Source organism: Portunus trituberculatus, chromosome 15, assembly GCF_017591435.1.
Source record: "Portunus trituberculatus isolate SZX2019 chromosome 15, ASM1759143v1, whole genome shotgun sequence".
In the NCBI taxonomy this organism is placed as follows: Eukaryota; Metazoa; Arthropoda; class Malacostraca; order Decapoda; family Portunidae; genus Portunus; species Portunus trituberculatus.
The window spans coordinates 3,823,629-3,841,209 of record NC_059269.1 but is presented as its reverse complement, the minus strand read 5'-3'; the positions used below and the strand labels follow the sequence as shown (position 1 = coordinate 3,841,209).

The following is a 17,581-nucleotide window of genomic DNA, read 5'->3' as shown; positions in this document are numbered from 1 at the left end:
GAGTAGTGGCGAGGAGGAGACGGAGCGACAGACAGACACACAGACAGGAGCGGTGTGTCAGTCGCGTAGTCCGCGTCGCGTGCTACTGTCTGCTGGTAGCGGGGGGCGAGCTTCAGCGCAGGGGGCGGGAGGTGGCTGACGTCACACCGCCAATCCTCGGGCGTGACGACGGGAGGGGGGAGGGGCCGGCTGTTTGGGGGGGGAGGCGGGACTACAACAACAGTAACACCACCTCCCGTCCCGGCTCTCGGTGTTCCTTCAGGCTATTCGGGATCCGTACATTGCCGAGGGGCTTTCTGTTGCCAGATACAGAGTTCGGCAGGTAAGGAAGCTTTTACTTTAAGAGAATATACTCAGCTTGATCCAGAGGCTAGAGTACACAAACTCAAGTTATTCTGAGCTGTGTAGAACAACGCTAGTTTTCGAAGCAGAGGGGTGTGGGTGCCTGCTGTGCTGTGGTGTCCAGGCAGCGTGACGGGCGTGAGGGGCGGGTGGCGCAGGAGCAGGTCGGGGCGGGCCGCTGGAGAGAGGGCGGTGCAGGCCAGGCGGAGGGGGCGGGCTCAGCGGTGTACTCCTGGGCGGCTGTGGGGGCCCGCTCTCTTCGCACAGTTGAGTGGCAGCCGCTCGCTCGGCCAGTCGCGCGTTACACTTGCTCTTGCAGCCACCACCAGACGTAACCCGGCCGTGTCCCAGTGCCTCAGTGCTCGCTGGATATCCTTTGGTAAGATCTTGATACTGGAGATCGACTTCGTTTCTTGGGAGGAGCTGAAACCATTCCTGAAAACAAAACTTTTGTCTGGGGCCTGGAGAAACATCTTTCAAAAATTTCTCCACATACGCGTGTGATGTAGGAGTTTGGTCTCATTGTTACCAGCGGTGAAACTTGTCCCGTGTAAGGGATGAGCAGCCAACGAGATCTAATCCGGGTGCGGAACATCATTTAGCAAACACTCGGTGATCAGGCGCTACCAAGTAACTCCAAGTGATCAAGTTGACACAGTGAATACTCTCTTGTGCCTGAAAACTAAATCAGTTGAAAGTGACTTGGTTCTGAAAACAAATATTTCCTGGAATTACTCATCAGTCTTCGAGGGATTCGCCATGCCAGCAAGTACAACAATTCTTGTTCTGTTTCTTCTCCAGCACCAATTACCGAAAAGAAATATAACAGCCAAAGCGAATCCGTTTTACAAGTTTAAGTGTTACAAGAAACATACTGAAGATGATTCGTTAACATAGAAATTTTTGCGATGTTAAGTTAAATTGTAATGTTTTCTGGTCTTAGTGGAAGTGAGTTTAACAATACATCAAGTAGTTATCATTTCAACAAACAACCCCTTAGGAATTAGTTCATCAAACAAACAAGTGATGCACTCTCCACTCTGAAGTGTGGTGCTGTTAACATTTTTATACGTTGATGACCAAATACAAAATTCATAATTATTATCATTCAATAATAATATTCTTAACAAATTAAACAATTTATGGATAATGGAAATAAAAGAATATTTGCAATCTGATTTTTGTTAATAAATCAAAAGTTTTGGACAATCGAATTAAGTTCATCAAGAACAATTACTAATTAAGATTTCAATTTCGTGTCAGTCATCATGTACTTTATGTGAAACGATTTTCTGGACATAGCCCTGAGCTCTCCACTACCTTCACTACTGCCGCCACCACAACTTGAAACATTTCACCAAGTATAGCTTTTCTACATTATATATATATATATATATATATATATATATATATATATATATATATATATATATATATATATATATATATATATATATATACGTTTAATCAAAACGTGTTTTGATTAAACGCTATCACAGTCTCTTTGCATTATTAAAAAGGAACTGCACCAACTTTACAATCACTCTATCAACTAAAATCCACGTGCATGAAAAAGACACTAAAGAATGGCGTGAGTGAAAATTGTGTTACTGGTGTTAAAAGTGACAAAACACTGGTAAATTAAAATATGACTGAGGGCAGCACAATAATGCACTGGCCCTCCAGCGGCAGGGGTGGGCGGAGGGCGGGGAGACAGTAATGACAGGTACAAAGTGCGGTCAAGTGGGCCCACCTGGTCACCGACGGTCACTTCCCACCCTTGGCGACGGCCACCTAGAGGGGAGGAGGGAACGAGTAAAGGGAAGAATAAAATCCACGGAGTATTCATGTCTAGTTCGGTCCACCAAACTTTTCTCACAAACTCGCCATATTTTGTCGCTTACTGCCAAATGGAGGTAGAATTCGGAAAGGGCTGTTCATTCAACATTTTCAATCGAGTGCACTCTTTAGTCCACTTTCAGATTTCTTTGAGAAAATCATTTATGATCGGTACAAAAATAGAATGCAGTGTCATAAAATTCTAAAAAAAAACAGTTTTATTAAAAACTCTATTTGTCATCTCTTGTACCTCTCATGAGTCTTTCCACTTACCTGAAGTATAATGACACATCTAGATCAATGTCAAATTTAGTCAATCAAAATGTGTAAGCGCCAAAAATATTTTCAAGTTTTTCACTCAAAAAAAAAAATTTCCATCTTTTTTCTACTATAATTAGCTGTCATCAGAAAGATTTTTTATTCAAAAAGAAACTCCTGTGTCTTTTCCCTTTCCTTTTCAATAATTCTTGGAATGAGAGAAAGACACTTAAGGCATTCATACTTGGCCACCGGATGCCGGTGGAGTGACTGAAGCTGTAATAGCAGCACCGTACTTGTAATGGGTGTGGAGGGACGGCCCGCGACTTCCTGTCCTGAGAAAGGGAAGCAGCACTTACGAGAGAACGGGACAGACCAGCATCCTATTAAAGGGTCGCCCTCCTCACCACCGCGTATGAGAGTGTATTTGTCTGCACAGACCCGCTAAACGTATTCAGCTATGATGACTCTAGAATTACTACGGAGCACGTGCCCTCTCCTGGTCAGCTGTGCTCGCGTGTCGCTTCCCATCTGTTGCGCTGTGAGGTGAAGACTTACCCTGTCGCCAGTCCTGCAAATACACCACCGCCATAAAAGGAGCGCTTCTTACTCCCAAAGATGTGTAAGCAACTTGCCGCTCGGGCACTATTGCACTAAGTGTTACTGTTAGATTCGTGTGTGTATTGTGAAGGAATTAGAGGTGTATGATGCAGGGAGTGAAGGAGGGAGGGGCGGGGCGGGGCGGCAGGCAGGTAGGTAGCTGATCACCGTGACGTGGGGGCCGCGGGGCTGGGCCGGGACACTACCACCTGCCCGCTCCTCTGTCCCACTCAATTACCCAGCGCCCGCAAGTCAAAGGGAAGCCAGGTAGAGCAGCGAGGGGAGGGACGTAGCGGATCTGACTCACCCTAATACGATTATTCTTCTTTGTTTACTACTAAAATTGTCGTGAATGTAAACTATGCTGTGTTATTCTTTTCATCGCGATGCTAATGTATCTTCTCTACTCTCTGTCAAGTATCCGTGTGTTGTATTCCTGTTATGGTGCGGTGGGCGAATGTGTGAGGCAAATAAATCACTTAAGCCTGTTTATCCAAAGACGTGAAAAAGATCAATACCAGAATCTAACACCATTGATCAGAGAGAGAGAGAGAGAGAGAGAGAGAGAGAGAGAGAGAGAGAGAGAGAGACAGACAGAGGAAGCAAGGGACCATCTCTCGGATCGATACTGAGCGGAAGGAACTGAGCGCTGCCAGAGCCAAGTCACCACCGCCACCCACCGCACTAACTAATAATTCCTACACCAAGTAAATTGCCTCCCTCTCCCCTCCTCCCTCACTGTGTTTCCTCCACAACACAGGACTTCCGTCGCGGTGGGGAGAAGGGGAAAATGGAAGAAGGGAAGATAGGCGCCGTTGCTATATCGTGCTTTCTAAATATCCCTTCAACGTCACAAGAAGGTGTTATAGTGGTATCAATACTTAATTCACACCAGCCCCGGCATTTTTCTTTTCGACTAGCTTATTTTAATCATGTAATATAACTGAATCTCTAGTTTGTAACAGACTCTTGTCGAAATTCTGAATAACTAGTTTTATATTCAAAATAAGTTATATTTTTCAAAATATTCAACACATACACGTTACAAAAAAATATTTAAATACATGTTGATATATATATATATATATATATATATATATATATATATATATATATATATATATATATATATATATAGAGAGAGAGAGAGAGAGAGAGAGAGAGAGAGAGAGAGAGAGAGAGAGAGAGAGAGAGAGAGAGAGAGAGAGAGAGAGAGAGAGAGAGAGAGAGAGAGAGACCGAAAATATCCTACATACATAATACATACAGACAGACAGACGTGGGAGAGATGGAGGGGAGGGAGTGAAGAAGCAGAAGGACGGAGGGAAGTGAATGGGAAGTGAGGTGGTGACCGGATGCTAAAAGTAATTACGCCTGTGGGACCCCTTCAACCGGTTGCGCCTCAGGTAAGCCACGTCTCCCTCCTTCATCTCCCCATGTGAGCGCCTCTCTCCTCCAGCGCCTCCTCCAGCAACCCGTCTCGCCCTCAGCCTCACAACTTCTGATCTTATTTTTCGTTCCTACCTTGTCCGCTACCTCATCCCATCCTCCTCCTCCTCCTCCTCCTCTTATTCCTTCTCCCTCTCCTTTTCCTCCTCCTCCTCCTCCTCCTATTTCTTCTCCCTCTACTTTTCCTCCTCCTCCTCCTCCTCCTCCTCCTCCTCCTCCTCCTCCTCCTCCTCCTCCTCCTCCTCCTCCTCCCCAACGCGTTCACTATGTTCTTGTGTTATGTTCCTAAAGAATGAGGATTATATTATTTCTTTGTCATGTCTTCTCTTATTATGTCCAAACATTTATCTGAGGCTACAAGACGTAATTTGCCAATTTGCCTTCATAATCTCTCTCTCTCTCTCTCTCTCTCTCTCTCTCTCTCTCTCTCTCTCTCTCTCTCTCTCTCTCTCTCTCTCTCTCTCTCTCTCTCTCTCTCTCTCTCTCTCTCTCTGTGTGTGTGTGTGTGTGTGTGTGTGTGTGTGTGTGTGTGTGTGTGTGTGTGTGTGTATATATATATATATATATATATATATATATATATATATATATATATATATATATATATATATATATATATATATATAGATAGATAGATAGATAGATAGATAGATAGATAGATAGATAGATATAGATATAGATATAGATAGATAGATAGATAGATAGATAGATAGATAGATAGATATAGATATAGATATAGATATCAACGCATTTAGCTACTAATTCTAAAACATGCAGGATACATGATCTCGCTGTAGTGGTGGAGGCAATGGTGGTGGGGGTAATGGTACTAATGGTGCTGCAGCTTCTGCTATTTCTACTATCCAAGTTCCGCAGGAAACTGTTCCTCCTGCCCCCGGGCCTTCCCTTCCCGACGTACCCTCTTCCACACCCCCTTTCCGCCGTTCCAGGTGTCTCTTCCTTTCCATCTCGTGTCCTTTTTCCCTCGCATTGTTACCCTCCTGTTCCATTCTTTCCTGAATCCCACTCCCATTTTCAGCTCATCTTGATGGCCCTACACCAGGACACCAGGACACCATGAGAGAGAGAGAGAGAGAGAGAGAGAGAGAGAGAGAGAGAGAGAGAGAGAGAGAGAGAGAGAGAGAGAGAGAGAGAGAGAGAGAGAGAGAGAGAGAGAGAGAGAGAGAGAGAGAGAGAGAGAGAGACGTGGGAGGGGGAGGAGTAAGGGAAGCCCGGTGAACGCCCGTGGGTGCTCCAGTAGTATTGCTGTCGGAGATGATGCGGCGGCGTGCGGTTACCCGGATAATGCCCCTGATTACTTGCCGGCGGTGTGCTTTAGAGCCCCACTGCTTCTCCCTTACCATCTGCCCCTTCACCCACCCCTCCTCCGCCGCCCCGCCCCCGTGGCAGTGCCCTTCCTTATGTATGCGGTTGACGTCGTCGCTGTAATAGTGGTCATCAGTGCATGTATGGAGCTCCTCGCCCGACCGCTTATTAAGGGAGAGCTCAGCGTTGAGAGGGGTATTGCTGCCCGACGCTCAGTTTAGGCGGTAAAGAGAGTAAAGAGAATAGAATAGTATGTGGATATCTAAGGAAGGGACGAGTCTGCCTCACGTATACACACACACACACACACACACACACACACACACACACACACACACACACACACACACACACACACACACACACACACACACACACGAGTCATTATCAGGTTATTACCGTGGGTGGCTGCCGTAGCCCGGGGCGCCCGCTGGCCTCTACAGCCGCTCTCATTAATAGTTCATAATTGTCTACAGGAAGAGCGAGAAAAGGCTCATGTAACTCGGCACGAAAGGTATTGCATCGCCCCTCCCATTTGTGTGTGTGTGTGTGAGAGAGAGAGAGAGAGAGAGAGAGAGAGAGAGAGAGAGAGAGAGAGAGAGAGAGAGAGAGAGAGAGAGAGAGAGAGAGAGAGAGAGAAACAGCCAGAATAAAATGTTAAAAGAAAAGAGAAACAATGAAACACAATAGCATAAAAACAAAAACTGAGAAAATATCAGCGACTTCCTAAGGTCAATTAATGGGTGTACAGAGACACGAGGCAGAACAGGAACCAACGAAGAGACAGAGAAAGAGAGAGAAAGAAAAAGAAATCTATATAAAAAAACATCACCATTATAAACTGCAGCGTGAAGAGAGTGACTCGTCGTGACACCGGTGATCTCTTGTACCAACACCGCCATTTCCGCCATGTCACAGTAATTTGTAGTCAGAATGAAGAACCCGATAAGTTTTGTTGAATGAAAACGAATAAAAAGATATAAAAAAAATCCCCATCTTTGTCTACTGGAGAAGTTTATTATTATGGCTTTGTTGGTAATGAGTTTCACTTTTCATGTAATATTATAATGAATATCGGAGATTGTGTCAAATGGCTATTATCATTCCACGAGTTGATGGGAAATGAGGACAAAAATATCGAAACTTTCAATATTATCTTTCATCACTATGTGTAGTATTTTAACATTGCCTTATAAAAATATGCGGTATCAATGTGACTTTCTCTACCATTATAATGATTTTAAATCTTTGTGGCTGGAATGATACTTGGAACACAATATGGTGACATTTAACCAGGAAACAGTTGTAAATCGTAACCAAATCCACCGATTCAGAGGCAAAATTACGCTATACTCGCCCGTCTCTGTCACTGATTACAGTCGCCGGCAGTCGCCCCGCCGCTCCTATCCGCTGATTCGGACATAAATGGAGTTTTTACAAGAGGAAAATGTTAAATCCTCAGCAAAAGTCAGTCGTAAATACAATAAGAGAAAGAGAGAAACCCGGTCACGACACTGCTCACAAAGTGCCAAAAGTGATTATTTAGGCAATTAACGAGGGTATTATAATCGAACAGTCGTGAGATATCGTCAGGTGAGCCCCCACCTGCCCTGGCTTCAGGTGAAGATATTATAGCCTGGCCGTGCATCGGGGCGCCTCGGGAACTTAGCGAAGACAGGTTGTGGCGCCCACGGTGTGCAAAGCTCGTAGCCGAAGTTAAAGTCTCGTTAAACTCCTACTTTGTGCCTGCCTTCGAATTATTCATCTATCATGAGTCTTGCGTTTTTGCTGCGTCATGAATGTAAAACTAATTACCAGCACATAATAAAATGGTACCAGAAAAGAAAAGGACAGCGACAAAAATTAATTTCATGCAGGCTGAAAACTGAAATTTCTGAAACGTTTTGTCATGCACATCGGAGAAGAAAAAATAGATAAAAGCCGTGGACATCGCCCACAGGTAAGCCAGTCCAGTCCCCAATCAGGGCTCAGAAGCGGTCCAGTGTCCATTTGATAAGCCAATCGAACCGTCCATCCCCAGAGGGAAAGGTACGTAGAGTAAAAGTAGAATGAGGAGACCCTTAATAAACACCCCGATTTTTAGGACTCTACCTATTTTAATTACCTCATCAGTCCCTTTGCAACTCACTTAGACCCTAGCCTGGGGAGGGATTTATGCAAATTCCCTCTTCCCTCCTCGGCGTGGCGCGGGCCCATACGGCAAGCAGCAGGAGGCCAAACCCCTTCTCGCCGGGATATAAGCGTGACCTTGATAACAACTTGGGCCCTTTGTCTCCCTCAGCCTGGCCCTTCCTCCACCACGCTACCTCCTCGACCTGCCCCACCACAAATACTATAGCCTCCTAGCACCAACGACCGTCTGTGAAGGAGACATTTCGCCTCGCACACGGGTGACGAAACAAGTGCGAGACGAACAATGGTGATAAACGTATTGTGATGGATGTTGTTGTCTTCACGGATTGGTTTGCGGTCAAAAACATTCTCGTTTCATGATGTATTGGCTCCCACTGTACGCACTTCAAGGGAGAACTAATTCTGTCTTCGTGGAGGCGGATTCTCACGGCCCAGACAGTCTGACAGCCGACAAAAAGTCCTGTCTTGAGTCGGACATTTTCTTTTGCTTGCATGTGTGTGTGTGTGTGTGTGTGTGTGTGTGTGTGTGTGTGTGTGTGTGTGTGTGGTCAGGTGCTTTCCGCCAGCCCGCAGCCTCCGCCGCCCCCGGCCAGCCGGCCAGCCAGCCAGCTAGCCAGCCAGCAAGCCAGCGGTGCCGCGCCGTCTCCCAGCGCTCCACTCCACATTAAGCTCTTTGGAATATTTATAAAACACTCTCACACCGGTCAAGATATCTTTACTGTGGCGTCAGTTAAAGTTTTCCTTCTTTGAATACTCAACAATTAGTATTATTCATAGTATATTAAAGCCTTAAATTTACTTGTGGCTGTTGAGGGTCGCGGTACTTTTCGTCTCCTTATCAACAAAACTCAATAAGGAGTTATTTTCTGTAATTCTAACTCATCAGGCAGATGATTCAGTAAGGTCTTCAACCACAAATATAATTTATTCGTTCCCGTCATACTCCTGCCGACGACGAAGACGCGTCTATCTCTCGAAGCGCTTGGTTTGTCGTGCGTTAGTCTTTGGCATTGTGATCATTTCCAACATCAGTAACGAGGACGCCGCTACCCTGGTACCGAAGAGATTGTCCCTGACGTTGCTGGCTCCAGATGACGATGGCAGCCAGAGAAATAGCGTTGAGATTCGATCACATGATAACATTGAGTTGGCTTTGGGTCGACCTGACCGCCTGTGATGACATGCGTGATAGCGCCTCTCCAGTCATTAGTCCCCTTACTCAAGTCGGTCCCCTCAGAGCGAGTAAACATTGCCACGAAAATCGCAAGCAGCAAGTGACTGATAAGTAAAAGGAACCAAGATGACAGCTGGTAGTCGGGGTCACTGTCATGGTAACGTTTCACCCATAGTCAAGTTCGGACCCTGCGATCAGATTATTCACTCTCATAAGAAGTCACTTTTTTTCTCTCCCTAAACAACGGACGAAGGAAGCGAATGAACTAAGCTTCTCTGCTCCCTCTCAGCTCGGTACATATCCAATCGCTTTCTGTCGCGCTTCCCGTACACTACCATAAACACTCCATCACAACAGCATGCATTTTAATAATGAGCCAAAAGGGGAGTGGGTGGAGTGTCGCGGCGATAGTAGCGGTGCCTGAGTCATCGGGCGGGCGGCGCTGTGCATGCTGATCCGCCGAGTGTACTCAAGTGCGGCGGTGACCTTGGGAACGGTACTATTGACACACCTGGCCCTCCTCCTCCTCCTCCTCCTCCTCCTCCTCCTCGTTTTCTTATTCCTCTTATTTTTATCCCTGCTCTCCACCGTTTTTTTCGCTAATATTTTTCCTCCTCTTGCTTCATTTCGCTTCCCTTTCTTTTTGTTTTCTATATTACCTAGTACGAGTATGGTCTATTCTTAGTCGTCATCTCTTTTTTCAACTTCCTCCTCATTCCCCGATTCATTCTCTTCATTCTCATTTTCCTTCCTTTCTATTTATGTTTCTCTCTCCGGTTCTCTTCTTTCTTTTGTTTCTTTCATCTTGACACCTTGGATTTATGTTTAAACTTTGCTCAGCGTCTCTCTCTCTCTCTCTCTCTCTCTCTCTCTCTCTCTCTCTCTCTCTCTCTCTCTCTCTCTCTCTCTCTCTCTCTCTTCCCGCATGGCTGCAAATAAGGTTCCATACTATTCTTAATTTATATAATCATACATAAATACTCCATGTATAAATAATCATTGTGTGCCATCTACAGACACAAACGCGTGCCTTCCTTCTACGCCACATTAATGTACTGATCAATGCATACAATTTACCGAGACAGTTATTATGTAAACAAGAGCTAAAAACTTATCAGCACCGAGGCGAAGGCAGGAGCGGACGACGTGGTGCAACAAGAGACTGGGTTCGGCTCAGGAGTCTCGGCCTGCTATTTATAAACCGTTCAGGACATGACCACTACTACTCGCACCATTTATAACATGACTTTTATTGCTTGATTATGGACAAAATTATCATAGCGTTGAATAATACAATGATTGCTTTACAGAAATGTTGCTCTTTGTCTTTGCGAGTCCAGAACTTGCGTCAAAGGCTCAGCGGAAATTATCTCGAGTGTTAAGTTACAAAGTTTTCAACTAACTCGTGCACCAGCTGAGTTACATAAGGTCACTGGTCGAGGGATTAACAAGGGAGTGCACTAATGGTATGGTGTGAACTTCTGGATGTACTGCATGAATTTTCAGGAAAGAAAAAAAATTATTATGGATAAGGAAACGTGCTGAATTGGAAAAACCGAATGAAACTATTTTCTACATAGAAAGGAGATCAAAAAATTAAAAGAAGAAAACCTTTAAAAATTCTGATGATAAAAACATTAATTAATATTGAAGTTAGAAAAACATATTAATAAAAGGTTAAAAACAAATCATTAATGAAAGAAAACATTGTCAAATTATGCTAAATAACAAAACACTAGAATGTCAAGCAGGAAATGAGTGAGCTAAAGATTAAAATACAATCAAAGACATATCCCTACCATTGAATATTCTTAAACACGCGGAGAGAAACGAAAATACCACTTCAAAATAAAAAAAGAAAAACAGAATTTAAAAAAACAGCAATACATACAAAGCTTAACTGTATTTTAAGCGTACGATGAAGGCACAGTTTGAATGATAACCACTTCACTATATACTACACCTATCTGTCCGTCTGTCTGTGTGTGTGTGTGTGTGTGTGTGTATGTGTGAGTGTCTGTCTGTCTTTATCAGCACTGTCTCCTGTTCACTTTGTTCTCATGGACGGCAGAGAGAGATAACTCATTCTCTTCATTGTGTGATACCACGATTTGTCTCTCTCTCTCTCTCTCTCTCTCTCTCTCTCTCTCTCTCTCTCTCTCTCTCTCTCTCTCTCTCTCTCTCTCTCTCTCTCTCGCCATTAGCCCCACACAAATGGTCTCTGCCTCCCATGTCCATCCCACGCAGAGGCCGACGGTCGGGTGTAAGGGGAGCAGATGGCCTGATATTGATAGGGAAGCAGCACCTCAGTTAAGAGAAGTGTGACTAACCCGCCTGATCCTCCTCCTCCCTTCCACCAACACACTCGCTCGTTATATCCGCCTTCAGCCTGCCCTACGTGATCTGATGTGGCCCTTGAGTTTAATTTTTGCTGTCGTTATCGTTTTTTTTTTTTTTGTACGTGATGGTGAGATAGTAAGTGCTGTTATTGATTTATCTTTTTTTTTCTTTACTATATTTTTTATGTTTATTTCTCAGATTTTTTTCTTTATTTATAACTCTCGGTCTTCAGTTTTTTCTATCTTCTTTTTTTTCTTTTCCTTCTTCTTGTTTATTATCATCATCATCATCTACTTCTTCTTCTTCTTCTTCTTTTCTTTTTACTTCTTCAGCTTTTCTTTTTCCTTCTCTTCTTCTTCTTTACTTTTTCTCTACATGCTCTTTTATATTATCCATATTTACTTTTAGTGTTTATTTTCTCTTCCTCATCTTGTTCTTGATCTTCACCTTCACCAGCATCATCATCACCATCACAATCATCTTCCTCTCCTTCAGTTTCTCAACGCAAATGTCAAGGCAGTACTCCAGCAGCGGTCACCCACCACCTGAAGATTTACACTCCATTTCACACAGCACTTTTATCCGACGGTGCAGGAGGAGGAGAAGAAGAGGAGAGTGTGTGAGGTTGCGCGACTCGAAAACCCCTACTTGAGTCGTGCTCCGAAACTGACAAAGGTGACGGTGATCAGGGAGAATTAAAACACCATGACGAACAAAGGGTCTGAAGGAGTAGGAGTAAGAGTAGGAGAAGGAAGAGGAGGCCCCGGCAGAAATCCGAGGACCGTTTGGCTAGCGGAGGGCGTGTGTGGGCGGTGAGGGGCCGCCGTGCGCATCACTGTTCATGCAAATGCCAATGAATGGTCAATTCCATATGCTAATAAGGGCAGCGCCAGGGGGAAGGTGGCTAGCTCTATGGAGGCGAATGTACCTCGATGGTGTGTGTGTGTGTGTGTGTGTGTGTGTGTGTGTGTGTGTGTGTGTGTGTGTGTGTGTGTGTGTGTGTGTGTGTGTGTGTGTGTGTGTGTGTGTGTGTGTGTGTAGCACAGCGCATATCTTATTGTCTTCATGCTTTCATGCTTCCTTTCATGAGTTTCCTTGATCAACAACTGCTTTGGTCTTGATCATCATTCACGCAAGCGCAAGCGCGCACACACACACACACACACACACACACACACACACACACACACACACACACACACACACCATTACACCTGCCCTCCATCACTCTGCCACACATAAGTCGCCACTTCCCCTACATATACCTCCATTAACCATTATCAAGGAACAATCTCACCCAGCCACATACACACCGCCAACTCTTCCTCCTCACTCACTCACTTTCGTCTCACAAAACCTGCTTTTAAAATTGATTCAGTGTCAAATGGAGTCACATAATGATGAATCATACTCGTACATTCTATGCATTTATGCAAGATGCGTCACCATTCTTCTTCTGAAAATAATTATTTAAACAAGCTTTTCTTTAACATAGACAAAGCAAAATATTTTCAAGAATATTTTCTTCTTTGGGCATTAGTATGACTGTAGTAATTTGTTGGTAAGATCACAAAATATTGACAGTGTGGATTTCATATACAAGATTCCTAACCCTCTTACTGTTTTCTCTCTGCAAACAATCATACTACTACTAAGGATTTGCTTCTGGTGTACAATAACACACACACACACACACACACACACACACACACACACACACACACACACACATATATATATATATATATATATATATATATATATATATATATATATATATATATATATATATATATATATACTTTTTTTATAATCTTGTCAGCGTTACAGGACTTTTGTTAATAGATAAGTGTTGCTTTGTTCGATAATTGATAGAATGTCTGAGGTCTTACCTTTTCTATATAGTTTTTCGTCTTATCTCCCACAGCTGTTGTAGCAACAGTGAATCTAGTTCTTGACCATGAAGGAGATAACACTTTAACCACACACACACACACACACACACACACACACACACACACACACACACACACACACACACACACACACATCTCTTTTGCTTGGCATCATAAACGCCCGCCTTCAGTTCAGTCTCCTTCACGCCATGTCGCGGCAACCTGTCGTGCATACCAATTAAGACTCACCTGCGTCAGTTCCCCTGGGGTGAACGGAGAATGGAGCTGTTGTGGGGGGTGGGGGCGTACACTGTCCTTGAAAAATTAGGCAGAAAAAGCAGACAAGCAAGTATCCCTCTCGCCTCTCACTTCCTTTTCCTCTTGTCAGCGCGCCTCAAACACTCGGATTTTGCAAATGTTGACTCTGGGGAAGCACCTCGTGAGTCCCGCCAAGGAGAGAAAATGTTATGGTAAGACTCGAACAACGCCGTTTTCTTTAGATTTCCTTCACCCAAAGCCGAGACAGGGACGTGAAAACCTTCAAACCAGGCCAATGTGTCTCTCTTGCTGACTCTTCGTCCCCCTTCACAATGGCTGCGTAACTGAAGAGCCTGACTCCCTCACGCACACACAAAACCCGAGTGCTTATTCTACAGGTATGAGAGAGAGAGAGAGAGAGAGAGAGAGAGAGAGAGAGAAAGGGGAAGGGGTGAACTGCAGAGACGAGGGAGAAGAGAGTTTGGCAATGTATTCATGACTACACAAAAAAGCAAGACTGTATAGAAAAGAAAAAAAAACGTATACTTATCGAAATTAACTGAATTACACCGCCCATTAATTAAAACAATCAGCACATGTATGGGAAAAACTCTCTCTCTCTCTCTCTCTCTCTCTCTCTCTCTCTCTCTCTCTCTCTCTCTCTCTCTCTCTCTCTCTCTCTCTCTCTCTCTCTCTCTCTCTCTCTCTCTCTCTCTCTCTCTCTCTCTCTCTTGCAGATGCCACCTCCCATGCACCACCTCATTATCAGTCGCACCTCGTATGTAAAACGAAAATTAATAGCGAGTGACTTTTACGGCACTCCCTTCCACCATTACTGTTAATTAGGCGGTAGAGAGAGAGAGAGAGAGAGAGAGAGAGAGAGAGAGAGAGAGAGAGAGAGAAAGAGAGAGAGAGTGTCAGCGGGCCAGCAGGTGACGGGGACGGGACGTGCAAGAGAGAGGGAGTGGATAGAAGAGGCAAAGTGGCAGAGGAAGAGAGGCTTTGGGTGAGAGCAAGAGGGCAGGACCGCAAGGGAGGGGCGAAGGGGGCGTGGCCGCTTCGAGGAAAACTGACAGAGTGAGATGCCTGCCTCCCTCCCTCTTCTCCTTCCCCTCCTCCTGTCGTCCAACGCCCCCCGACTCACCACCTTTCTCTTCCCTGCCCGCCTCCTGCCCGCCCCGCACGCCCTCCTCGTCTGAGAGAAAATGGGATGTACGCACAGAAAACGAAATTCCAAGCATTACCGTTTTCTTTCGCCCGAGATGACTTTCTGCTATCAATTACGCCCTGCACCCTTCTGTCGTGTGGTTTTGTTATAATTGAGATGAAATTTCTGAACATTCATGTGTATTTGATTGCGGTTGTAAGTCTTGTTTATGTTTGATAAGTGTCAGTTTTTGCACGAGCGAGAGAGAGAGAGAGAGAGAGAGAGAGAGAGAGAGAGAGAGAGAGAGAGAGAGAGAGAATAAAGGTAAAACGTGAATATTTCTATAAAGGAAGTGTCCTCTGTGGTCAGCGTGTAATGAACAGTAATTGGCAACTCGACCTCAATCATTATAATTCTCGAGGCAGTATCTTCCGCTCCTTCATGTCCTGTTGCAGTGTTCTTACATACTTCCTCATGCGCCAGCCTCGTTACCTCACACTGTTCCCTTCCGTACTACACGCTGTTTCTCGCCACTTACTACTCCCTTACAACATGATCTATAACACATGACACTAGCGCAATACAATAACCTCTATACACTGTTATCATAAAATATTGTGCTTATCTCCCTTCTCCTTTCTAAAATACGCCACAAAAGGCAAGGTCTTTACAGTGCATGTCTCTATTATAATATTCTTAGTCATTCTGCTCTAACAAACCATTCACATGCCTTAACATACCTGAATAGTGAATTTGTAAACATCTTGTACTGTTATCATAACCTTGCTATCATTACGTCATACTTCACAATGCTACGCAATACTATAACACAATCAAGGGAATGGACGCAATGCAACCTTCCTTCTCCGTACACACACAAAAAAACAAGCACACACACACACACACACACACACACACACACACACACACACACACACACACTAGCACCTTTCAACTTAGAGAGGCTGTGGTTTGTGAGGTGTTCTGAGCAGCACACTGTCTCAGCTGTCTCAGGGTTGCGGTGGTGCTTCAGAATAGCATATGTCGGACAGTAACGTTGAGTAGCCTAACACCTGCTGCGTAGCGAACCACCCCTTGACAAGGACCAGTCGCGTCTCTCAAGGGGTGCGGCCACGTGCAGGGGAGGCTCACCAAGCGACGGCGCCCTAGTTCCGGGAGTCATTTGTCTCCGAGAGGCATTATTATTCAAGGTCTGCGAGCAAAGCTTCCCACACCTACGTACAGTATCTCAGTTCAAGCCTCCCTCCCGTGTCTCGCCTCCCTGAGTGACATCCCTCCTTGTCCAAACACCACACTTACCTGGTTTATGGGAAGCCGTACATCTTGATAGTGTAGCGTATCAGGCCTTTTTTTTTATGTTTCACGTGTGCCTCTTACGTCCTTCGTGCATCGTATGGCTAGTAAAATTTCTCTCTCTCTCTCTCTCTCTCTCTCTCTCTCTGTCTCTGTCTCTGTCTCTCTCTCTCTCTCTCTCTCTCTCTCTCTCTCTCTCTCTCTCTCTCTCTCTCTCTCTCTCTCTCTCTCTCTCTGTGTGTGTGTGTGTGTGTGTGTGTGTGTGTGTGTGTGTGTGTGTGTGTGTGTGTGTGTATCCCTTCACTGCACTCCATCCTCATCCTTCACATCCTTTTAAATCCTGCAGCGTCCTATAGATACGAGGACCCCCACCTGCGCCGTCGCCTTCTGAGCATTACCTCCCTTTACCCTTCTGGCTCCTCATCGCCAGGTATAGTCATCCACGGCACCCCGAAAAGGCCTCCTAACACTTCCTCTGGCCTCACCCGCCAACCTCCCCACGATGACCCAGTGCTAGGTTCCCTCACGCTCCGCACTCCTGACGAGACAAGGAATGCTCAGTGACTCCCTCGGCAGCATCCCCGCTCTGTAACGAGGAGCATGCAGCACTGAGGGGGGAACATCGTGACCCCGAACGCTTGCTTGCTCCCCTCCTTGCCTGTCTCCCTCCCTGCCTACCTCTCTGCTTCTCTTAGTGACCCAAATAGTCGAGCTTTTTTTTCTTGTTGCCAAATATTCTTGTGGATGTTGTAGTGACGCTGGAAAAAGATGAAGTTTGATGTGGAAACTATATCTTGTGATCCGTTCAATATTTACAACGACACACAAAGACTCAAAAAAATTCACGAGTCTCTCCTTTCTCGTTTTTCCCGTTTTTCTCTCTTTATATATTTTCCTGTTACTTATTTTTCTCTCACAAGTGTCTACGCAAGAAATCTGCATAAAAATCTCTCTTATTACCTTTTTTTTTTTTCAGGAGTGGTATGAATCACGCAAAATAATTATAAAGAGAAATTCACAAGGAGGACTTTTAATGAGAGACTTTCCCTCGCCTCCTCCTCCCCCTCCTTCTCATCCTCCTCCCTCCTACTCCTCCTCTTCTCTCCTCTCTCCTCATCCCACCGACAATACACCAGCTTCCCCTCCTCCCCTCCCACTTGACACTCGCCTCTCTCTCCCTCTCTCGCTTCTGGGGCTGAGCCAGGGACGGAGGAACGGAGGGAGAGAGAGAGAGAGAGAAGGGGAGAGGGAGGAGGGTGGGGATGGACGGAGGTCAGGAGTGAATGGAAGTTCCTAAGCCAAAGGTTACTCTCTCTCTCTCTCTCTCTCTCTCTCTCTCTCTCTCTCTCTCTCTCACACACACACACACACACACACACACACACACACACACACACACACACACACACACACACACACACACACACACACACACACACACACACACACACACACACACACACACACACACTCTTTCATGACGTA

General features: G+C 45.1%; 1 protein-coding gene across 12 annotated transcripts in view; it reads left to right on the top strand.

The window, feature by feature from the left end:
- The first annotated feature begins 589 nt into the window (after positions 1-589).
- LOC123504023 (paired box protein Pax-5-like) overlaps positions 590-17,581 on the top strand; it is a 169,158-nt gene continuing 152,166 nt past the window's right edge. For all 12 annotated transcript variants that reach the window (XM_045254240.1, XM_045254239.1, XM_045254242.1 and 9 more), the window contains exon 1: positions 590-721. The gene's annotated coding sequence lies outside the window, so the exon portion shown is untranslated. The remainder of the gene's footprint in view (positions 722-17,581) is intronic.